Here is a 22,474-nt window from a genome sequence, read left to right on the forward strand (position 1 = left end):
TACTCCATCACATTTATCACTAACCCCGCAGTGAAAATCACCACACAGATCCTCACTGGTAAGGTCATGAGGAAATGTCACGTGGAGGAGGTTCCGATGCCAATAATCTCATTAGATGCACAGTGCACGTAAGGCATACAGTTTAACTAGTCATGCTACCTCTGTAGTGTGTTCCTTGTGAATTATCACAAGGCTTAGGATGAGAGAAAAACCTTCCACTATGTGTGGTTGTTTCTCTCCATCGAAGTAGTAGCTTGTGAGCTTCCGGAGGATAGCAACTTTTCTCCCTTGGAGAAAGGATTGCCGAAGGCTACATAGTCTGCCTCCCTTTGGGCCACAAAGGACTCCACGTGGATCATGAAAACAAACATTTTCTGGGTATTTATGGAGGTGAGCCTTTGCATAGCCATCAACCAGAAGCCACGGTTGTCCCCGACCGTGTTTGAGTAGTTATCAGAGTACGTAGAGTTTATGCCAGACTTCCACCTTGTGTATATCAAGGCGCGGAAGGATCCGTAGTGGAAGTGGTTTGATTTTCCTTATCTTACCACAAATGGTGCCATTTAGGAGGTTATCAAGCATTGGCCAGCAGATTGGCATTCTCCATCTAATCTGGCCGCAGACACTAGCAAAGGTGCGGGGAGTTCCGCGGAGAAAAAGAAGAAGGAGGCATCAAAGCAAGTGATCCAGCAATTGGTCGAGAAGCAAAGGAAAGAGGCCAAGGAGAAGGTCCAGATGGAAAAGGAGTGTGCTGCATAGCAAAAGGCTAAACATGAGCATCATGACTTTAAGCAGATTGGTAAATCCCCGTCACCCTTGAGTAAGGAAGACAAGCAGTCAGAGCAGGGAGGTGCTAGAGATGAAGAACAAAGCACTCCATTTCGGGTGAAGAGGTACAAGGAACTACATAAGGAGGGGCCCTGGAAGAAGTCAAAAGCTATGAAGCCACTGCTAGATCCCATCACACTCATAGAAGGCAATCTCCACGAGATCGGAGAGAAAGTGTTCAATACCACAACGAAAATATTGTAGGAGTTCGATCAAAATAACCTACACTCGCTAGGCACTCTTCAAAAGGATCTGCATGAGTTGCAGATCCAAACCAGCAAGATACAGGTGGTTGTAGGGCAAGTGAGTGCTCCACAGATGAGCTTGCCACCAGGCACTAGTCAAGCTGCAGAGATGGTCATATCAGTGGATCTCCGAGCAGTTTCACTAATAGAAGGGTCCTTGATGTGGAATTGGCTGATGACAAGGTCATTGTGAACACTATAAAAAACATTGGCGCCAACCTCGCAGCACTTCCAATGCATATCTTCACATGCTGCAGACAGGTGTGATAGGGGAGCTAAGAGTGCGGGAGCAGTGCATTCTCAGCTTAATCCGCAAATTCCAGGTGAACAATGAGCAAATGTTCACAGAGAAGACAGAGGCCTTGAAGGCAAAGGAAACAATCCAGGCATAGAGCACCCAGCTCGCATCCATGGTGGCAGAGGCTTGCAGGATAGTGTCGGAGTTGCACATACCTGAGGAGGCGCTGCTTGAGGCCAAGATTAGGAAACTTGCAGTGGGTGTTCGTGATGCTAAGATAGAGGTGGCTTGAGTTCAATTCGAGCTCGACTTGAAAATCACAGAACTCGAGCTCATGTCACAGCCTTCGACGCCGCTAGAATTTAGGGAATAGCGCGAAGCTTCTGTTAAGGATACAATAGCCACTATGGATGCTATGGTTTAGGATTGCATAGCATTGATTGAGCATGCCATGGAAGTAGTGACAACCTTACAAGAAGATCCCAACATGTAGAGAGTAAAAACAGAGACCTGCAAGCTTTAACAGTAGTACGATGAAGTGCGAGTGACGATGTGCATAGTGGCTACAGTGCAGTGCCTCGTGAAGTTGTAGAAGGGGAAGTAACTTGTTACACAAGTGGAAGCCGTGTAGAAAGAAGAGGCAGTCCTTAAGGCGTGATTGGATCCTTCATTGGAAGAAGCCTATCCAGTCTCCGCCAACATATAGGATAAGTAGGCGAACCTGTAGCTTACACAACATAAGATTAAGTTGGATAGTAAAGGACTAGCCATAGAATAGATGGTCAATTAGGTGAATCAGGAAGCCATGCAAAACACAACTGAAGTTGTAGTGGTGCAAGTGGAGCTGGGGGATCTTTGTAGAAAGATCTTCATGCCAAGTGAGTGACTTGAGGGCGAGTCACGATCTCTATGTTGGGGGCCTGTTGGGATGGGGTCCCCTGGGTTAGGTTTGGGGAAAAAACCCAAATTTTGATGTAAAAATATGTAAAGCCTCCGCAAAGTGTGGTTGCAAAGTGCATAGCTAGTTAAGTGTCAAAAAGGGTTTTACCCTTGTTTTATGTAACTTGAGTTGAATTTGAAGATCTACCCATGGTTCGCGAACCATGGGATTGTATAAATAGATGTGTATTAGAGAGTTTAAGGCAAGTAATTGAAGTTGTCTATGGGTACGATGAAAAGAGTCTAGAGAGTTAGCATAGGAGAGTAAGAAGGAAGGCTTTGCAGCTGAGTGCACAGAGGCCGAAAGTGGTGTTTACAACTGTGTGCGCAAAAAAGTCTTGAGTCTATAAGCTTAACTGAATATCAATAAAGAAGATTGTTGCAGAAATTCTTGTGTTTTATCTATTAACTTTTGTTATGTATGAATGCACTTTATGTTGTGATGAATGATGGTTTTATGAAATAATGATGTATTGATCCACGACTTTACTTAATCAGTATTACTATTTGAACAAACTTAACGTTAAGCGATTACATGAAGAGAATAATGCTTTCTGTTAGAGTTATCAAACATTTAAGTAGATCTGAGTGAATAATGGTCTAAAAGTAATCTATGGTGAACATAAGTATCTAATTCGCATGTTCAAGGTCCACAAAAGCCAGTCGTATACCTTTGCAAAGGTCTAGAGGTTGATTAAAGGAAGCTACGTAATAGGCTACAGGAGCATAGTGGTCTACGTGAAGGTAGATCTAGGTCGCTGAAAGGACACCATTGATATTTGGGTGCGGAAAATTGGTTCTGTCATCCCCCCATACTTCTTCAGGTGAGACTTCAGTCCGTGCACCATGGATTGATGCTGAAAGGGCTAGTAGTGTAGGTATTTGTTTGGCACAACTAACTCTGAACCTGTGTCAGCACCCCCTAAGCCAACAATCTTTAGCACCCCATGATGCAAGTGTCCCGTGTTCCTGTGCCAAAATTCACCTACACCTTGTTAATTTTAGGTTAACATGTTATTTGGTTAGGTCAATTACTTCAATCATCCATATTAGCCCAATTTACATTTTCATTTCAAATAGTAACAAAAGAAATAACATAAACAAGATACACGAAAAACAAGCCAAGATAAGAGAACACAAATTTGGAACAAGAGAGGGGAAAACCCGAAGATGGAGAAAACCTTTGATCAATTATTCTTATTATCAATATTAAATTTTTAGAGAGAGAGAGTACAATATTACTTCCCTTAGATAAGAAGATGACCCAAACAATAATGCAATTCTAGCATTCTGTCAACAACAAACAAGTGTGAGCCTTGTCCAATGATCAACGATGGTCATGGCATGGGAAAAGTAGCCTCTATTGAGCTCAGACTTCTTCAACAATAGACAATATCCTAGTTAGGGTTTATTTTCTGACTGCTACAACTGCTCTACTTATCTTCAAACCTCCTTTCAGGACAATGACTACTCTTCTAGAAATTTTGTCCATAGTTAGAGGTTGATCTGGGCATGATTTAACCCTTAAGCTAGCCACAGGACCCATATGCTAATTAACACAAAGATTGTTGTCTTCACTTAGTAGACACTTTCCATTTTTACCCTTGGCCAAGCTAATTTAGGCTTGTGGCCTACTTGTAATGGTCTCTCTGTGTTGCATCTCACCTTCACAATGGAAGCCCTTCACAAAACAACCCACAACCTTCCTCCAAATAGCCCCTAAGCCTGTGACTACCTTTCTATAGGGTCTCGGCCTGAAGAAGAAGAAAAACATGCTCCTTGAGCAGAGCTCAAACTATCCCAGACTATTCCCAAATATCCTCGGCTCCTTTCCTTAATATCTCGGACCAAAAAATAGCCTTGCAATGGTGACAAATTAGCCCTTCCTCCTTCACTAGTGCCATCCCTCCCCCTATGGCCATTTTAGAGAGAAAGATGTGTGTTGAAGATGTGAATATTGACGTTGGAGGATTCCCATATATATAATTAGACATGATTTTTTGTCCTTATGGAGGTGAAGCTAAACTTGAAACTTATGGAGGCAAATTCAAGTTTCAATTTTTCAAATTTTCCCACCTTGATAAAGTCATGCCTTATAAAATTTATTTTGAATAAATAAATGCTTTTTCTTATCCAAATTTGATAATCTTTAGGTCGATTTCGGTCCTCTCGAAAATAGGAATTCAGTGCAATAATAATCTCGAACAAAAGAGTTGTCCAATAGTGAAATTTGGCCCTAGTTTCCAATTTTAACACTCTCTCTCAACTAGGGAGAATTCTACTTGCCAATCCATTCCATTCTGTCATCATGAAACATCTAGGCATCCCATCTCAACTTTTTTGAACACTGATATAGATAATAAAGAAGAATCAATCGAGAGTGAGTCACAAGACCTTACCAATCTCAATTGACAAAATTCAATCCACATAACCAAGGGTTGAACCCCAATCGGACTTGATTCAAAGTGATCATGGTGGTTGAACATCACCCCCTAGACATGGGGAGTATGATAGTACATGATGCATCTAGCAGTAGTGCTATGGTCCCTAATGTTAGGTCCCTATATTACTATTGTAGCCCCTTATTGTTATTAGTGCAACCCCCTTATGGCATTGTTGTGTCCATGTAGTCCCCATGTTGTTATTATTGTGCCCCATAGAAGCCCACTATTGTTATTGTTGTGCCCCTACAATAATATTGTTATGTAGGCTCTGATTACATTGGGACCACTTAGACTCCTATATATAGAAAGGAGGTATTGTCATTTGTATCATCCAAGAATTTTTCATTTGTGTAATGTAAAGGAGGTTTCCCCCTCGAAGAGGCTAATTTTTAAGTCATTGATCCACCTTTCCTATCTTTTTGTGAGCTGGTTTCATAACATTTGGTATTAGAGCTTTGAATTCTAGGGTTTCGCTCCTCCAAACAGGTCATCGTGGAATTTTTGCTATAACATTTTATCTAAGAAGTTTCAGAAGCTAAGAAAGAACCATTTGAGTTGAAATCTTTCTGAACCTCAGATCCGAATTTTAGATCTTGTATCACGATATTTTTGGAGATATGATATGAGAAATTTAGGGTTTTTGCAAGCTCGAGAATTCCATCTCAAACAAGTCATCATGGAATGTTCATTATAACTATTTTTATACCAAGGATCAGACTCTGAAAATAAAACCCATTTGAGTCGGAATCATGATCAATCTCGAGACCAAATTTTAGATCTTGATTCACTATATTGTCAGAGATATGTTCCAAGACATTTAGGGTTTCTGCAGGCTCCTGTATTACATCCCAAACAAGTAACCTTGGGCAAATTATCATAACTATCTCTCTTAGCATCTGATTGAAATTTCGTAAGAAGTTACAGAAGGTGGACAAATTTTTCTTTTCTACGTATTATTTTCAGGATCGAAGGTCGAAAAAGTGACACATGGCACTTCGTACAATTTCTCTCTACTAAAAAAGTATATAATTAGGTCATCTTGGGAGATTGGGCATAACTCTTTCTTGGAGAATCCAATTTTGATTAGACTGGTGGCATTGGAACAAAAACATAAAGGGATACTGCAGGTCGCAATTTCAAACCTTGTAGATCCAACGTTACAGAGATATAACAAATTCAATATCAAGCTACTAAAAGAAAGAAAAAGAATGACTCTAATTAAGAAAATAGAAACACCTAGTAAGAAAAATTGGATGGATGATTTGAAGAATGAGATTGAAGCTAAGATAAATACTTTTATATGTTCCATGGAAGCTAATATTGATGGTAGGCAAGAAGATTTGAAGAAAGGCATGGAAGATCTGAACAAAGACATGGAAGGTTTGAAGGAAGATGGGATAAAGTTGCTAGAAGAAAGGCCTCCTAATGACGAAAAGGTAGTAGAGGAAACTCATGATAAGAAAAAATAGATGTTAATTATGATTTCATACAATCTAACATTGGATTGAAAACCCACCATATTCCAAATATCGATCTGAGGAAGTTTGATGGCAAGGATCCCATAACATGGATACTACATATGGAAAAATATTTTGATCTACATGATGTGCAACTGTTACAAAAGGTACGTATTACATCTTTATATTTAGAGTTGAACCATTTTTTATGGTATAAAGGGATTTGTTTTCATAAACCAATTGTCACCTGGTCAATTTTCACAGAGGAAATGATAGCACATTATGAGGATACAAAGAGAGACACCTTCTTTATTCAATTGATAAATCTCAAACAAAAGGGTTCAATGGAAGAGCACATTGAGGACATCCAAAAATTGAATGTAAGGGTAAATGATATTCGAGGGAAGAAGAGGATTGATGTCTTCATAGGGACTTTCAAGGATAACGTTCAACATGAGGTTTGTCTTTGAGAACCTAATTCATTAGAGAAGGTATTCAGGTTGGCAAGAAAAATTGAAAGAAAATTTATGGCAACAAGGAATCCTACCACTCACAATTATAAAGATGGAAGTGTTGTTGCTCCTATCCTTTCACAACCTACAAGGTTGACACCAAAAAAAATTGGAAGAAAAATGAGAAAATGAACTTTGTTACAGTTGTGACAGAAAATACACTAAAGGTCATAAGTGTGTTGAGAAGAAATTATTTTACATTGATTTTAAAGAGGAGTGTTGGGCTAATTTATTAACACAAATTAACACAAGTATTTAATTATCAATCCGGGTTTGTAAAACTTCGAGGCAAGTCCAGAGTGTATGGATATTAGATGTAGCCAAGCTTAGAAGATAAAATTTGAAGAGTTAAGGAAGTAAATATTACAAATGTAAACCTATTTTAACAATTTCTAATTCACTTTTGCAATGTATGAAAGATGAAGTGGCTCCTAACTTAAGAGATCCATTTGTGTCATTCTCCTTCAATATCCCTTAATGAATAGAAATTAGAAATCATGAATTAACAATAGCTTAAGATGCATAAATAAACAATGAAGGAGACTCTTAACTTAAGATATCTTTGGTATTCTTCATCACAATTCATTCATCATTATGCTATCATTGGAAAACTGAAATTACATAAAACTACTTGAATGTAACAAAGATGAATTCTAGTTTTGATCTATTAATTCAATAGAAGGAGAATTAAACTTGAACACTTTGTTGTCCCTTCTTATTAAAATGATAAACAAACTAAGATTCATCACTAATATAAATTATCACACATTAATTCAAATAAGAAAATATGAAACAAAACAAGTAAACAAATCTAAAGCAACCAACTCATGAAAATTAAACTAGTTAACAATGAAGTGTACTTAGCTTGGAGTGGGGGCCCTCCACCCTTGTCTTGCACACTTGAGGCTGCTATCAAATGCTGAAACTTCAAGCACTCATCCACACTAATGAACAAAAAAATTAAAGTAGAACAAGTTTTTCTAATTACTCTCCAATACTCAAATGTCTCAGCATAAAGCTATATAAAAATTACATATATAAGCCTTCAAAGTTTTGGCTTAAATAGAAGATCATGAAACAAACTGATCTAAAGTCTCTCTAACAACTATATCTATTCATATACATCTATCTAAGTCAAATCCATCCAATTGATCAATAAAAATATCGACAATCCCATGAAATCATAAAACTGCCCTATTTCCTAGGGATTTTCTGGGTGGTTAGTCATGTTTGACCAGCCTTGACCGGGCCTAATAATGCTTGTTTTGACCGAACCAAGTGGAATTAGTTCAGTCCTAGTTCCCAGGCTTTCCATTTATGTATCCAGCTTGAGCCCAAGTGTCTTGCAAATATGTCATCCACATAGCCATTACGGGAATTTCTGATTCTGTCCAAAAATACTCTTAAAACCCAATTTTTGCAAAAATATCTAAAAATTGAAAAACATAATTTATTTTCTTTAATATGCATAATAAGTCCAAAATAAGGTGTATGTGGATGGTATATGGTGGAAAATGATGGAAATTAGGTTGATTTTAACAAGAAAAATTTGATCAAAAACGAGGGCCAACATCTCCCCCTTGCTTACTCTCAAGCATGTCCTCATGCTTGCCTCTGTCTCCTTGACCTTTTGATTCTATATGGTCCTGGCCTGCTAATGTACCTATGGCTCTGACCCTTGAAGATGAAGCTTTCTCTTGAGCTATCAACACCATTTGACAACAATGTGCACAACCTTTGTTTTGGCATTTTGTGTAAATAAAAATGAAATTGGGGTCTTGTACTTGATTTTTTTTTATGCCAATCTTAGACTTCGAACTTTGATCTTGAACCTACACTGCCACCAAACATATGTTAATTCTGAATTTGATTATGCTGCCCCAAATATGTTCTGAAACCACCTCTGCTAATTTGAATTTTTAACTTATGCTGCCAGTAAATATCTATTTAGACTTGGATTACACTTCCACCAAAGCTTTTGGGCTACAATATCAATTAGATAATTGGAGTCTTCTGATTTGAAAACCATGTGACTGCAACTTGGACTTGAATTTTTCAATGACAACCCATTTAAAAAAAATCTCTGACCTTGATTCTTAACTGAACTCAAATACTCCACATAATCTACAAAATGAGGGTTGAAAGAACCAGGAAAATATCCCAAATAACAATGAATTTGAGAAAAATATCTCCATGGAGCCTAATTAGGCTCATTCTAAAGAAAACCCATGTTTTTGTTTTTCAAATTTCATTATAGTTTGCTCATAAAAAACAACGAAAAATAATGGCTTCTTAGCAATTTCGAATTTAATTTTAGAAGATATGGTGCCTGATTCCTTGCCTGTTATCTCCACTGGCCTTGGACTCAATTCCTTCTATCTTTGACTGCACAGGTATTTGCTACTTCTTGAGAAATCAAAATCTTGGAGGAAATCAATTTTTTCCTTTACCAGCAACCCATCTCTAGCAATGAAATCAATTTTTCTTTGCCACAACATTTTATCCCAACACTGAAATCAATTTTTCTTTGCCTTCAATTTCTATATTTTGTCTGTTTATTCATGGATATATCATGGCAAATGGCTTACCTGGTCTTCGAAGAAAATAAAATAAAATTATTCCTCTTTTGAAAAATTCTTCAATCTTCCTCTGTTCTGGTTTTAAAAGGGAGTCCTCTGCGCTTTAAAAAAAAAATGATCTGAAAGTATTCCACCGTGTGAGAGATCAACAAAAAAATATTAGCACTGTTCCATTGCTTAGAAACTTGTGTTTCGTTCCGTGTCTATTGAAGTTCTGTTTTGAGAAAAATGTGCCCACCGTGTAAAATGATATAAAAGTTGCGCTCATTGTGCTTAGAAAATTCTCACTATGTATATAACAAAACTCTCATATTACCCACTGTTTATTAAAAGAAGATTTCTATGTTTCCTTAAATAACAGATTTGCACAATCGATGCATGAAGAGTTTGAGTTTCGAAATACCCATTCTAGAAAAAAAACTCTTTAGTTATCTCTGAGTGATAAACCATTTCCTTGTTTACACAATGTCATTTTTTTAATTATGACTCCACTTAGCACACTTGAAAATTTAATTACAACATCGCTGAGAAGATTTGTTTACTGCTGGCGAAGTTTCAAGTCCATAACTGAAGTTTATTGCCTCAGATGTTGACACTTTTTTTTACTGTATCTACCCTTAAAATTGGTTCAATTAATGATAGAAATCCGGAGATGATTTCTTATCTTCTTTCTCTACAGATTTTCTAGAATTTGTTGGGTGCTAAGTCAAATTGGCATGAGGAAATCTTGGCCTGCGTTAACATCGATGTTCCAGGGCTACCTATTTCTCCATGGCCTCTGTTGTTCTGCTGGCTGCTTATTTCTCCATGGCCTAGGCAATTTTCCACTCAGTTTTTGCTTTTTTCTTAACTCTTATTTCTAATTTGCGAGCTGTCTACGTGCATAGGAATGCACAACATTTTCCTGAGCTTGATTCTAGCTGTAATGGTGGAAGAAAGCTCGAATTTTCTGAGGTCTGTGGTTTAAAGAATGGTGGAGGCTTTCACTGCTAATCACACAGGGCTTGTCTCTGTATTCAAATGCATTTGACTGTTTTGATGTGCCAACTTCTAACCGAGATTAATCCATCTGACTATTCTGTGTGTCTTGCTCCATGGTGCCCAAATGGAATACCACCATACCATCGAATTTTCATTGCATGCCTATCGAAATAATTTCGATTTGGAATGGAACCTTTTGCATTTATCATTATACCTTTAGTAATATGCATGGTTCATCATTTCCATTATCCCTATTGCATTTGAATTCATTTTGCATCATGATTATAACTTCGGTTCATCCATTTTGTTTGTTTCATATTTACTTCTCTACCCATATACCTTAGCTTATATATGATTGCATTCTCAAATATTTAGCTTAAGTTTTCACCTTTGTTTATTTTAATTTTAAAAATGACCAAAGAATGGTCATATTTTAAAATTAAATGTTTTATCATTAAACTAACATTTTTCCTTCTTTTTGTAGATCAAAAGAATTTTACATTTGAGCCTTTCATTTTTGATCTTTATGCTTAAGAAAATTACGGTTGATATGATATGGTACATAGAATATAAAATGAAATATGGTATATGGAATGATAGCTAAATGGGTAGGATAATGGATATGGAAATGAATAGGAATATAGTGGTAGAATAATGAAGGTAGTGAAATGTAGATAATGGAGTAGAATAAATATGGAATGTAAAATGATAGTGTGATAGAATGCATATCAAGTTAAATTAGCTTTAACAACTTCTAGAAAAAATTTCAAAAATCAAAGGTTCTAAGAGAATTTTTTTTACACTTACTGTACTTGTACTTCCATAATATCTTGATGTCAATACTAACTGATAATATCCTTTGCTAGTTCATTTTTTACTCATGATGATGGTTCTTCAAGGATATTCTTTGACGGAATGTAGACACTAGATTCTGCATCTGATATTCAGGTCCCTTTTATATTGTCTTTGTTCAGGTCCCTCTGAAATTGATTTATAATAACTCAAGTCCCTCCTGTCATGTACATTTTTATGCAATATATACATGTTTTTCTTTTCCGAAATGTAATTCAGGTCCCTTCAATTCAACTGCTCACATTGTTTGCATAGTTTTATTATGAATCTGCCCCCTTGCTTATTCTGAGACTTGTCCCCAAGTCTTTCTTTTTCTGGAGGATGCTTCCTGCAAAGTCAAATTGAAGAAATGAAAACAAGATTGAGAATTCATATTGGCCAAACAAGTTGGTTTTTCGATATGAATTCGAATTTTTATTGTGCCACTTTCGTGGATTTTCACAACCAAACTCCTTTATTATTTTTTATCTTTTTCTATTTTTTTTATTTTTTATTTTCTGGATGGAGGTGGGGTGTAATGGAGTAGGGAAGTATGAAAATCTTATGAAAATCGGTTATATTGAAGTCATGATTTAGTAATAAATGGATAGATAATAAGTCTAGACTTCATCATGCATGATCACTGAGCTTAACATATAATATGGATGATGGATGAAATCATGAACAATATGGCTTATGAAAGACTTCTTTGGCAATAGATGTGACTTTTCATGGTAAAAAAAAAACTTGACTTCTTCTTTTGATGATTAGCTTCATGTCTTTTTCCTCGATCTCAATTCACGTTGTAGGGTTTTTTGGTGTTGTTGGTCATAACTAAAGACAAGCTTCAAGAGTTTGTGTTCCATTAGATGAAATCAACATCAGGTGAATTTTCACTTTGGTTTGACTTGAACATTTGTATTCATATTTTTAAATATGAATTTAAAATTGACTTTGAAAAATACCTCATCCATGGAGTTCACTCCTTCATTCTTCCTATGACCTGCAAAAACATAGCACTTGCCTGCAATACAGTATTAGATGATGGAGGAAGAGAGGTGTACAGTCTCTCTTATTCCAATAAATATCATTACAATTATTGCTTAGAAATCAATTCCAAAGATGATATACAAACAAAATGCATTTATTTACCCGTTGAGGAATGGTGGCCAGCCTAGACCTCTGAGCGGTATTTTTTTTACAAAATATTCGTTTTATATCCAAGTAGAGTGATTCCAAAGCCAAGTGGAAGTGAGTTCATATGGCTCCCTCTAGTATAAATAGTTTTTCAAAATGTTTTATAATGATATGATAAAAATTATAAGGAGTTCCATGTTTGATAAAGCTGCTTGTTAATTTTTAACTAGACCAACAATCACTATTTGAAGTGTAACTTCTTCGATAAAGATCAGATCAATGTGATTCCACTTAGAGATTAAAGTAGATTCATTTTAGTCTTTCCAATAGAAACAGGTTTTAAAAATTATTAGGCTTGATATCACAAAATTTGTGATGAACAGACCTAGGAGGCAGAGTTTTACTATGCTATTTTGAAGACATGCAGTCACTAAATGTGGCATAACTTTTCCATTTCACTTCAAAATGGAATGACCAAATTTTTTTCTTAAACTAAACTTGAATATATATCTCCCATATAAACAGGTTTTGAAAATAAGATTATTTGGTATGTCAAATATGTCAATGAACAGTCAAGACCTAGACCATGCAGATTTTGCGAGAAACAATTAGTATTTCAAGAATAACATTTTCATATGATACCAAATTGAAGTGATTCAAATTGATTTTGAAACTAGATTCCAAGGGCTATCTTCCCTATGAATTTCAGGTAAAAATGTTTCCATTAGACACCTAAAATATATGTTGTACTAACTCTATCCTCAACATTTCAATTGAGACCTAGTTTTGATTTTGATCACTTTTTTACTTGTGATATAAATTGAAAATTTCAAAATGGATTCCAAAACTAGACTTTAAGAGATATGTCAAAGAACATGATTTAGAAATAATCCTATTTGGTTACCGAAAATAGGATTGTTCTTACTGCAATTTTCCATGTAGTCCTTTCAAATGAATATTGAACAATGATTTGAAGAAATATTCATGACAGTTTGAAACAAAATTATTATGGAAGTCTTATTGTGAATTCATTCTACTTGTTTATTTATTCTATTCTATCATATTCTATTTTAGAAAAACAATTCATTCTCTCAAGTATAAGAGAATTTCCAATGCATCCATTTTCGTAACAAGATCATGAGTAAACTCACATCCAAATTTGAAAAATATACGTTAATGAAATTTTGGACATGAAAATTTATCTGATCATAAAGATTTGATGAGAAAGAATGTTGAAAAGTGGAGTAGTGTTGTGACCTAATGACTATTTGAAACCAAGTTTTAAGATGATCTTTGTTTGCCTGGCTCTCATTAATTGTCATAGCACAAAACTCTTCTTGTGGTACTTGTTCAAAATCTTGTATGCACAAGGGATCTTGTGATATACATGCTAGAAATTCTTCAATTTCTAGTTCTAATGTTTGATCTTCATTGCATATGATCCATGACTCATTTACCTCCTCACAAAGAAGCTAGAAGAATGTTCTAGATTATTTTCATGTGGATCATCTTCATGGATTTTTTGTTGCTCTTCTATCCTTTGACATAAAGATTCATCCCTGGTGAGCATTCTAAATTGACGACAAGGACTTGAGAAGAGTCTTGTGGTGGCATACCCTCCTTCTCTAAATGATTTATTTAACATCATTTTTAGATCTTGTCTTGCAAATGGATTTTGTAGTTATTTTATTTTTTTTTATTTTTTTTGGGGGTTTTGTTTTGGGAATCTACTTTTAGGATCTCTATTTTTAGGTATAAAGAAACATAACTAAAATAAATGTATCTTAAATATTTTTTTTATCAATTCTTTTAGTGTTTTTGTTTATCTTCTATTTGACTATGCTGATAATTGCCTCCCCGACAATGGCACCAAAATTTTGGGCTAATTTATTAACACAAATTGACACAAGTATTTAATTATCAATCCCAGTTTGTAAAACTTGGGGGCAAGTCCACAGTGTATGGATATCAGATGTAGCCAAGATTAGAAGATAAAATTTGAAGAGTTAAGAAAGTACATATTACAAATGTAAACCTCTTTTAACAATTTCTAATTCACCTTTGCAATGTATGAAAGATGAAGTGGCTCCTAACTTCAGAGATTCATTTGTGTCCTTCTCCTTCAATATCACTTAGTGAATAGAAATTAGAAATCATGAATTAACAATAGCTTAAGATGCATGAATAAACAATGAAGGAGACTCTTAACTTAAGATATCTTTGGTATTCTTCATCACAGTTCATTCATCATTATGCTATCATTGGAAAAATGAAATTACATAAAACTGCTTGAATGTAGCAAAGATGAATTCTAGTTTGATCTATTAATTCAATAGAAGGCGAATTCAAATTGAACACTTTGTTGTCCCTTATTACTAAAATGATAAACAAACTAAGATTCATCGGTAATATAAATCATCACACATTAATTCAAATAAGAAAATCTGAAACAATACAAGTAAACAAATCTAAAGCAACCAGTTCATGAAAATTAAGCTAGTTAACAATGAAGTGTACTTAGCTTGGAGTGGGGGCCCTCCACCGTTGCCTTGCACACTTGAGGCTGCTATCAAATGCTAAAAATTCAAGCACTCATCCACTCTAATGAACAACAAAATGGAAGTAGAACAAGTTTTTCTAATTAATCTCCAATACTCAAATGTCTCAGCATAAAGTTATATAAAAATAACATATATAAGCCTTCAAAGTTTTGGCTTAAATAGAAGATCATGAAGCAAACCGATATAAAGTATCTCTAAAAACTATATCTATTCATATCCATATATTTAAGTCGAATCCATCCAATCCATCACTAAAAATATGGACAATCCCATGAAATCATCAAACTACCCTATTTCCTAGGGATTTTTTGGGTGACTAGTCATGTTTGACCAGCCTTCACTGGGCCTAATAAAGCTTGTTTTGACCAAACCAAGTGGAATTAATTCAGTCCTAGTTCCCAAGCTTTCCATTCATGCATCCAGCTCGAGGCCAAGTATCCTGCAAATATGTTATTCACATAGCCATTACGGGAATTTATAATTCTGTCCAAAAATACTCTTGAAACCCAATTTTTGCAAAAATATCTAAAAATTAAAAAACATAATCTATTTGCTTGAATATGCATAATAAAGTCAAAATAAGGTGTATTTGGATGGTATATGGTGGAAAATGATGGAAATTAGGTGGATTTTAATAAGCAAAATTTGATAAAAAATGAGGGCCAACAAGGATGAAGGAAAGGATCAAGAAACATCAAAAGAAGAGGATATACACTAGGAACAAACCCCAGAGAAACAAGAAATGAATCCGACCATATCATGTAATGAATTGTTAAGAATTACCACTCCTCAAACTCTTAAGATAGTAGGACATATCAAGATGAAAAAGGGTAACTTCATTTTTGTGCTGAATCGAATGAAACAACAGACAAATCAACATTGCAACGAAATAACTTTTGACATAGGTGACTCATAATTTTTATGACTAGAACCATACAAAAAAATGTCCCTCAAGTGAGCTAAGAAGGGTAATAAATTATCACCAAATTACTATGGTCCGTATAAATTACTGCAAAAGATTGGTACTATGGCATACAAATTGGAGCTTCCTGCATCTTCCCGAGTGCCCCTAGTTTTCCATGTTTCATGCTTAAAGAAGGTTATAGGTGACAAGGTCCCAGTTCAAACAATATTGTTGGAACTTGAAGAGGAAGGAAAAATCATACTTGAACCTGAAGCAGTCACGGAAACAAGAACCTGATACCTTCGAAATCAATCAATTTCAGAGTATCTCATCAACTGGAAGAACTTACTGATGAGCACCAATATTCTAGCAAGAATGTTGCAAGTCTTGGGGCTACCAACTTTACTTTATCAACTCGGGGTTCGTACAAACTTGGAGGTGACAGTGCTGTATACACAAGTAAAAGTGATGGTTCTTCACTTTTTTCACTATTCACCTGGCAAGAGAGCACTAGGGTTTTTAAAGCCAGACTTCTATGGATTTAGAAAAAACTTGATTACTAATGAAGGAAAGAGAAATCTACTCTAAGAGAAAGATTATCTACTGCAATAAAGAAAAGGACTAAAATCCAATGCTAAAATCACACCATTTTGTAACTAACTCCTAAGAAACTATGCTTCAGAAAGAATGCTAAGTGAACATGTATGAAACTCTACTATCCTAAGCATGTAGGTTCAAAACATCAAACATTACTACTGTGCATGTAAATGACTAGAATAAATTTGTTTTTCTTTTTATCTTTTTCTTTATGGAAGAGTGTGAAAGCTAATCTCTTTTGGCGATGTGGAAGGTGGCTTAGGAATGTTGGTGGATGGCTGGAAGGTTTGGGAGACCCTTAGGTGACCTTGTTTGGCTTCCTATAGGCTTGTCCCTCAATTTGGCCTCAAAACAGGCCACTATAGGAAAACCTACAAGATGTCCTAAAAACCTACAGGATTCCCTGTATTTCTACAGGATACAGCCGAGAGGAAAATGATTGGTGCTGGAGGTGATGGAAGGCTTAGAGAAGGTGGTTGGTGGATGGAATGAAATAAGAAAATACCCTGGATCACTCAAAACTCAAAACCAAGGTTGGGAGATGGTTGGATTTTCTCAACATGCTTGGAGAAGTTTCCTTGTAAAATGATGAAATTGGTGAGCGTCTTAGTGAAAGAAAGGAATGATCATGGATGGATGATGTTCGAAGGAGGTTGTTGGCTATGAGATCTCTCTTTACTTCTGAAACACCTGCAGTGCATCAAACATTGATATTTTCCCAAAAATCATGTAAATAAGGAGAATTTCAATAAGCTGGGAAAATGGAGTTTAATGAGCTAGTTGTCTACTTCATGCATGAGGAAAACTTGTAGAATAATATGGAATCATTGATGACATCTACTGTAAGGCTGAATATGGTAGAAATGATGAATAAATGGGCTCCCTTCTATTAAACCCCCCTGTCATTTTGTCTAATGAATGGAGGAGCAGAGATGTATGATACAAAATCTGAATGAAGGAGGAAATTGAACAGAAATTTTTGTGGATATAATTCCCTTTTACTGCAATCAATCTTAATAAACTAGAATATTTTTTATTCTTTTCACTTGGAAAAATAGGAGGAAATGTAGAGCCTACCTCTTTACAATTCCTGATGTAGCCAACCCCTATTTTTCTCCCTCTGAAATTTCTCACTGCCAATCCTGTAGACTCCCTGTCTGTATCCTGTAGGATTCCTATGGGATCTTGTAGGATTTCCTGTAGGATCCTGTAGGAGGTCTTATGCAGGAAAAAATGAAATTTTCCTCTCCTGTAGGCTAATTGCGTGCCAAGAGCAACTTTTCAAGTGTGAGCCTCGAGAATGTGAAGGAATATATGAATGGGGATCAATGTTTATTTCCTCTTATGGTTGATTCGAGTGTGGTGGTGTGCTGGCAGACGAGGTACGAATATTTATTTTTGGACCGTTGATCCCTCTACCACATCACCCTTCTCCTCACTTATTAATCAACTCCCACTTCGGGCATCCATAGTCTGAACTGCTTTCGACCTCATCCTCCTTTTTTTTAATTGACTGTTGCCACGTGTGTGAGGACTAACTGTTTTGTCCTCATTGACTGAATGAAGATGGCCAAGTTAACTGGACACCATTCATTTATAAACCAACATGTTCACATTTTTTACATATTTTGATCACATTATGCAAATGAGAGAGTGGAAGCAAGATACTTACCTGTGGTAACAATACCTTGATGCAGTTGTTAAAGAAATGAGGTCTTTGTTGTGTGTTGGCTGCATTGGATTTCTCCTCTTTTTGTTTTTTGTCCTTTGATGATTTTATTTGATGTGTGTGTACTTGGTGTTGATGATGATGTTGTTTTTGTTGCTACTAGGCTCTGGAGGAGCTTCTTCTACCTTTGGATCTCCATGCTTCAAACTTGTTCCAACCTATGATTTCTGTTCTGTGGGATAGGCTGCTACAGGATTTCCTACAGCTGGTTCTCCCTCAAAATTATTAATCATATTCTATTGTTGGGACCTGAGGATGATTAGAAAGGGAAGAGAGGAGGTCTAGGGTTTTGTGAATGATGAAAAATAACCTTCAGGTGTTGTCCCCTTGCTCTCTGTCTTCATCTTTTTTCTCTGTTTTTTTTAAGCTGTAATTTTTTTGAAACTAATTTTTTTTATGAATGCAAGGGCTGATCATGGTGGAGAGAGGTATGGTAATGAGATGGTGATGTAGGAATTTATTTCTTTCACATGGGTAGGCCATTTCCTTGCTCTAGGGTCACTTCCTTTAGGATTCCCAAGCAACTGTAATTCCTATAGGATCATCCTGTAGGTTTTCAGGGGATCTTGTAGGTTTACAAGGAATCCTGTAGAAAACATAGAACCCTTGCAAACTGAGGCAAATGAGTGAAAAAATGAAAGGAATGGTGGAATGATGAAGGATAATGAATGGAGAAATAAAAATATGAGTTGAATAGGTCCCTTTTGATTCTCCATTGTTGCTCTGATCATCCTCCTGCTGACCTACAAATAATATTTTCATAATTTTTCTTTTTTCTTTTTTATTTTTTGTTTTAAAAACAACTAGTCTACCTCCAAGAGGTTTTCATCCTAGCTACTTTCCCTAGGCACCTCAAGAGAGGTTTTCACCCAAAGATCTTTTTATTTCTCTCTTTTTTGTTTTGACACCATTGGGCCGCCTCAAGAGGTTTTCAACCCAACAGTGGGACTCAGGTGCCTCATGGAGGTTTTCACCTGAGTCTCCTTATTTTTATTTTTTTTTCTTTCTTTTTCTTAGGGACTTGATGGGTTAGGAGCTGAGACTTGCTCCACCACCATCACTATTTTGTTGATATCATCAATGAGCCCTTGCTTTGACAATGGCCTTTTGTAAACTTTCAATATGTGCCCATTAACAAGTAAAGGAACGGCATCTGCATCTATGGTTCTAATATGCACTAAACAATTATCATGACATTTCTCTATGACATAAGGCCCTAACCATCTAGTCCTTAACTTGTCCTTGAAGTCTTTATATCCGGAATCATATAGCAAATCCCAATCACCTTCTTGAAATTACTTGTCCTTCATGTTCTTGTCATGCCAGATCTTCCTCTGAATTTGAGTTACCTCTGTGCGTAGTAGGGCCTGCATTCTGAACTCATCTAACCCATTCAACTAGAGAAATCTCTCTTTTTGTTCATTGTTGAGATCTATATCTAGTTGGGATGCCATCCTCAATGTATTGTACTCAAATTCAATGGACAGAAGGGCATTTTTCCCATAGACCAACTCATAGGGTGTGAATCCAGTGGTGGTCTTCCAGGTGGTATTATAGGCCAGGTGGCCTCAACTAGTCTATCTGCCCAATATTCTCTGCTGCTACTAACCACTTTGGTCAAGATGCCTTCCAGCATTTCGTTGGTCACCTCCACTTACCCATTAGCTTGTGGGTGATAGGGAGTGGAGGTCCTATGCTTGATATTGTGTTGGCTTAACAAGTCTTCAATCATCTGGGACGTAAACTGGCTACCTTGATCAGTGACTAGTTCTCTATAGTACCCAAACTTGCAAAATACATTTTCCCTTAAGAACTTAGCCACCTTCTCCTCTGTTGTTGCTTTGATTGCCTTGTTTTCAACCCACTTAGTTAGATCGTTAGTGCACACAATGATGTATTACTTTTCCTTGGAAGGAGGGTCAAGAGGTCCAACGCAATCCATGTCCCACTTGTCAAATGGCTCGAAAGTCACTTGAGCTTGTAGAGGCATTTAATCCTTTGGAGTAGGCTTTCTCGTCCTTTGGCACCAATCACACTGACTAGTATATATTTTCACATCCTGATGAAGAGTGGGCCAATAATAACCAGCTTGTAACATGTCGAATGTTGTCCTCTTTGATGCAAAGTGACCTCCACAAGGCCCATCATGATAGGTCAAAAGGATGTCAAACACTTCCTCCTCCCAGACACATCATCTCAGAATTTGATCCAGCCCTAGTTTGAAGAGGTTGCCCCCAATCCAAGTGAATGGAGCACTCTTCCTCACAATATTTCTTTTCTCTTCCGAGGACAAATTCGGTGGGAACTGTGTAGATACCAAATAGTTTGCTATGTCAACAAACAAGGGACAGGGAATTGAAATGGAAAATAAGTGTTCATCTGGTAGCTAATCATCAACCATTCCTTCCTCAACTATAGGAAAAGCTAATATGGAAAAAAAATATGCAACAGCAGTTTCCTTGCCACTTATCAACAATGGTTAGATCAAACTGTTGTAATAAAAGTAACCATCTAATAATTTGAGCATTCACATCAACTTTATTCATTGAATATTTGATTGCATCATTGTCAGTATGTACAAATGTTTTATAACCTATAATGTAGTGCCTAAATTTGTTCAATGAATGCATAATAGCCATGAGCTCCTTTTCGGTCACTGTGTAGTTCAGTTCGGTCTTTGACATATTCTTACTGATAAAGTAAGTGGCATAAGGAAATTTTTCATCTATCTAGCCTAGAGCTACTCCTATGGATTTGTGTGAGGCATCATCATGTATATGAAAAGGAAGGGCCCAGTTTGGGCCTCGGAGAATCAATGTAGTGGTTAACTTATCCTTCAGGGTGTCCAGGGCCTGTTCACAACTTTTTGACCATACAAACTCGAAGTCTTTAGCCAATAACCCAAATAAAGAGAAGGTAACTTGCTAAAGTCTTTTATAAACCTTCGATAGTATCTAGCTAACCCTAGGAATTTGACATCTCTCTGCTTTTGTAGAGGTGGGACCCTTTAGATGATAATTATTTTGTTCAGGTCTACCTGCAGTCCCTGTTGGGATATTGAATGACCTAGCACAGTCCCTATAGTCATAAAGAACTCACATTTTTCGAGACTAAGAGACAGTTTCATTTCAATGAATTTTTTGAGAACCTTACCTAAGTTGGATAGAGCCTCCTAGAAATCACATCCATAGGGTGTAAAATCATCCATATAAATCTCTACTGCATCATGTACTAACTTTGCAAAGATACTCAGGACTACTCTCCCGAAAGTGGTAGGAGAATTGCATAGGCCAAAAGGATGGACCGTATAGGTGAAAGTACCCCAAGGACAAGTGAAGGTGGTTTTATCCTAGTCTTTCAGGCTGATATAGATTTGATTGTACCTGTTGAATCCATCTAGGAAAGAGAAAAACTTTTTCCCTACTAGGCCATCTAGCACTTCGTTGATGAAAGGTAGAGGGAAATGGTCCTTCTTTGTGGCTTTGTTTAACTCTCTGTAATTGACACAAACCATGCATTTACCATTTTTATTTGGAACCAACACTAAAGGAGATACCCACTCACTGTCGGAGATAGGGTAAATGAATCTTGCATCTAATAGCTTTTGCAGTTCTTCTCTGGATATATCTCTGAGAGCTAGATTCATCCTCCTTTGGGGTTTCTAGATTGGTTTTCAACCTTCTTTGATATAACTTTGGTGAGTACACACTGAGGGGAGCACTCTCTTCATTTCTTTGTAACTCCAAGCAGTGGCATCCAGGTGTTCCTTTAGCATGTTGCACAACTTTTCTTCCTGGTGAACAAAAGGAGATGGGTTGATTTTCAAAGTTCTCTTAGGGTCGAATTCTATGGTTTTGATATAGATAAGGTTGGAATCAGCTAAGCATAGATTAATTTGATGGTATTTTTGGGTTTCCTTTACTAGTTCTTCTAAGGACAATGTACTATGAGTTGGACTTTGGAGTATGTGTTCAATCAAATCATCTTTGTCCAGTTTTCCCCCTCCCATGGTTGTTTGTTTGGTATAGAGTTGGGTGGAATAAAATTCATCTTCTTCCTCCTCTTCCATCCATAAAGGTAAGTCATGTTCTAGATATGGCTGAGCAGGAGGATATAGGACTAATTGATTGGACATATACCCATTCTTGATAGTCATATTTCTAGCCCTGCAGCTAATGTAGGCATCGCCAGTGGCTAGCTAGGGCCTCCCAAGGATGAGAGGGTAACTAATAAGCTTAGCCTTAGGCTAGAGAACTAGGGAATCTGCAAGGTATTTCCAAGAGTCAATCGATACCATCACATCTTCCACAATCCCCTCAGGGGTCATTGTGGAGCAGTCTGCAAGTTGCAAGACTATTGTGGTCTTTCTCAACGAACCCTGGAGGTTGATCTTGAGCATGGTGTCCTTAGTAATCACATTAATTCTAGGCCCAATATCAATCAAAGTGTGTGGTACAATGGCATCATTGATGTGCACATCTACTACAGGGCT

At 36.6% G+C, this 22,474-nt stretch overlaps 1 pseudogene; it reads left to right on the forward strand.

Moving 5' to 3' along the window:
• The first annotated feature begins 1,483 nt into the window (after nucleotides 1-1,483).
• LOC149255439 (uncharacterized) overlaps nucleotides 1,484-22,474 on the forward strand; it is a 40,507-nt pseudogene continuing 19,516 nt past the window's right edge.

This window comes from Pinus tabuliformis, chromosome 7 (genome assembly GCF_031772625.1).
Source record: "Pinus tabuliformis cultivar Carrire ecotype Pingquan chromosome 7, CPIR1, whole genome shotgun sequence".
Classification (NCBI taxonomy): Eukaryota; Viridiplantae; Streptophyta; class Pinopsida; order Pinales; family Pinaceae; genus Pinus; species Pinus tabuliformis.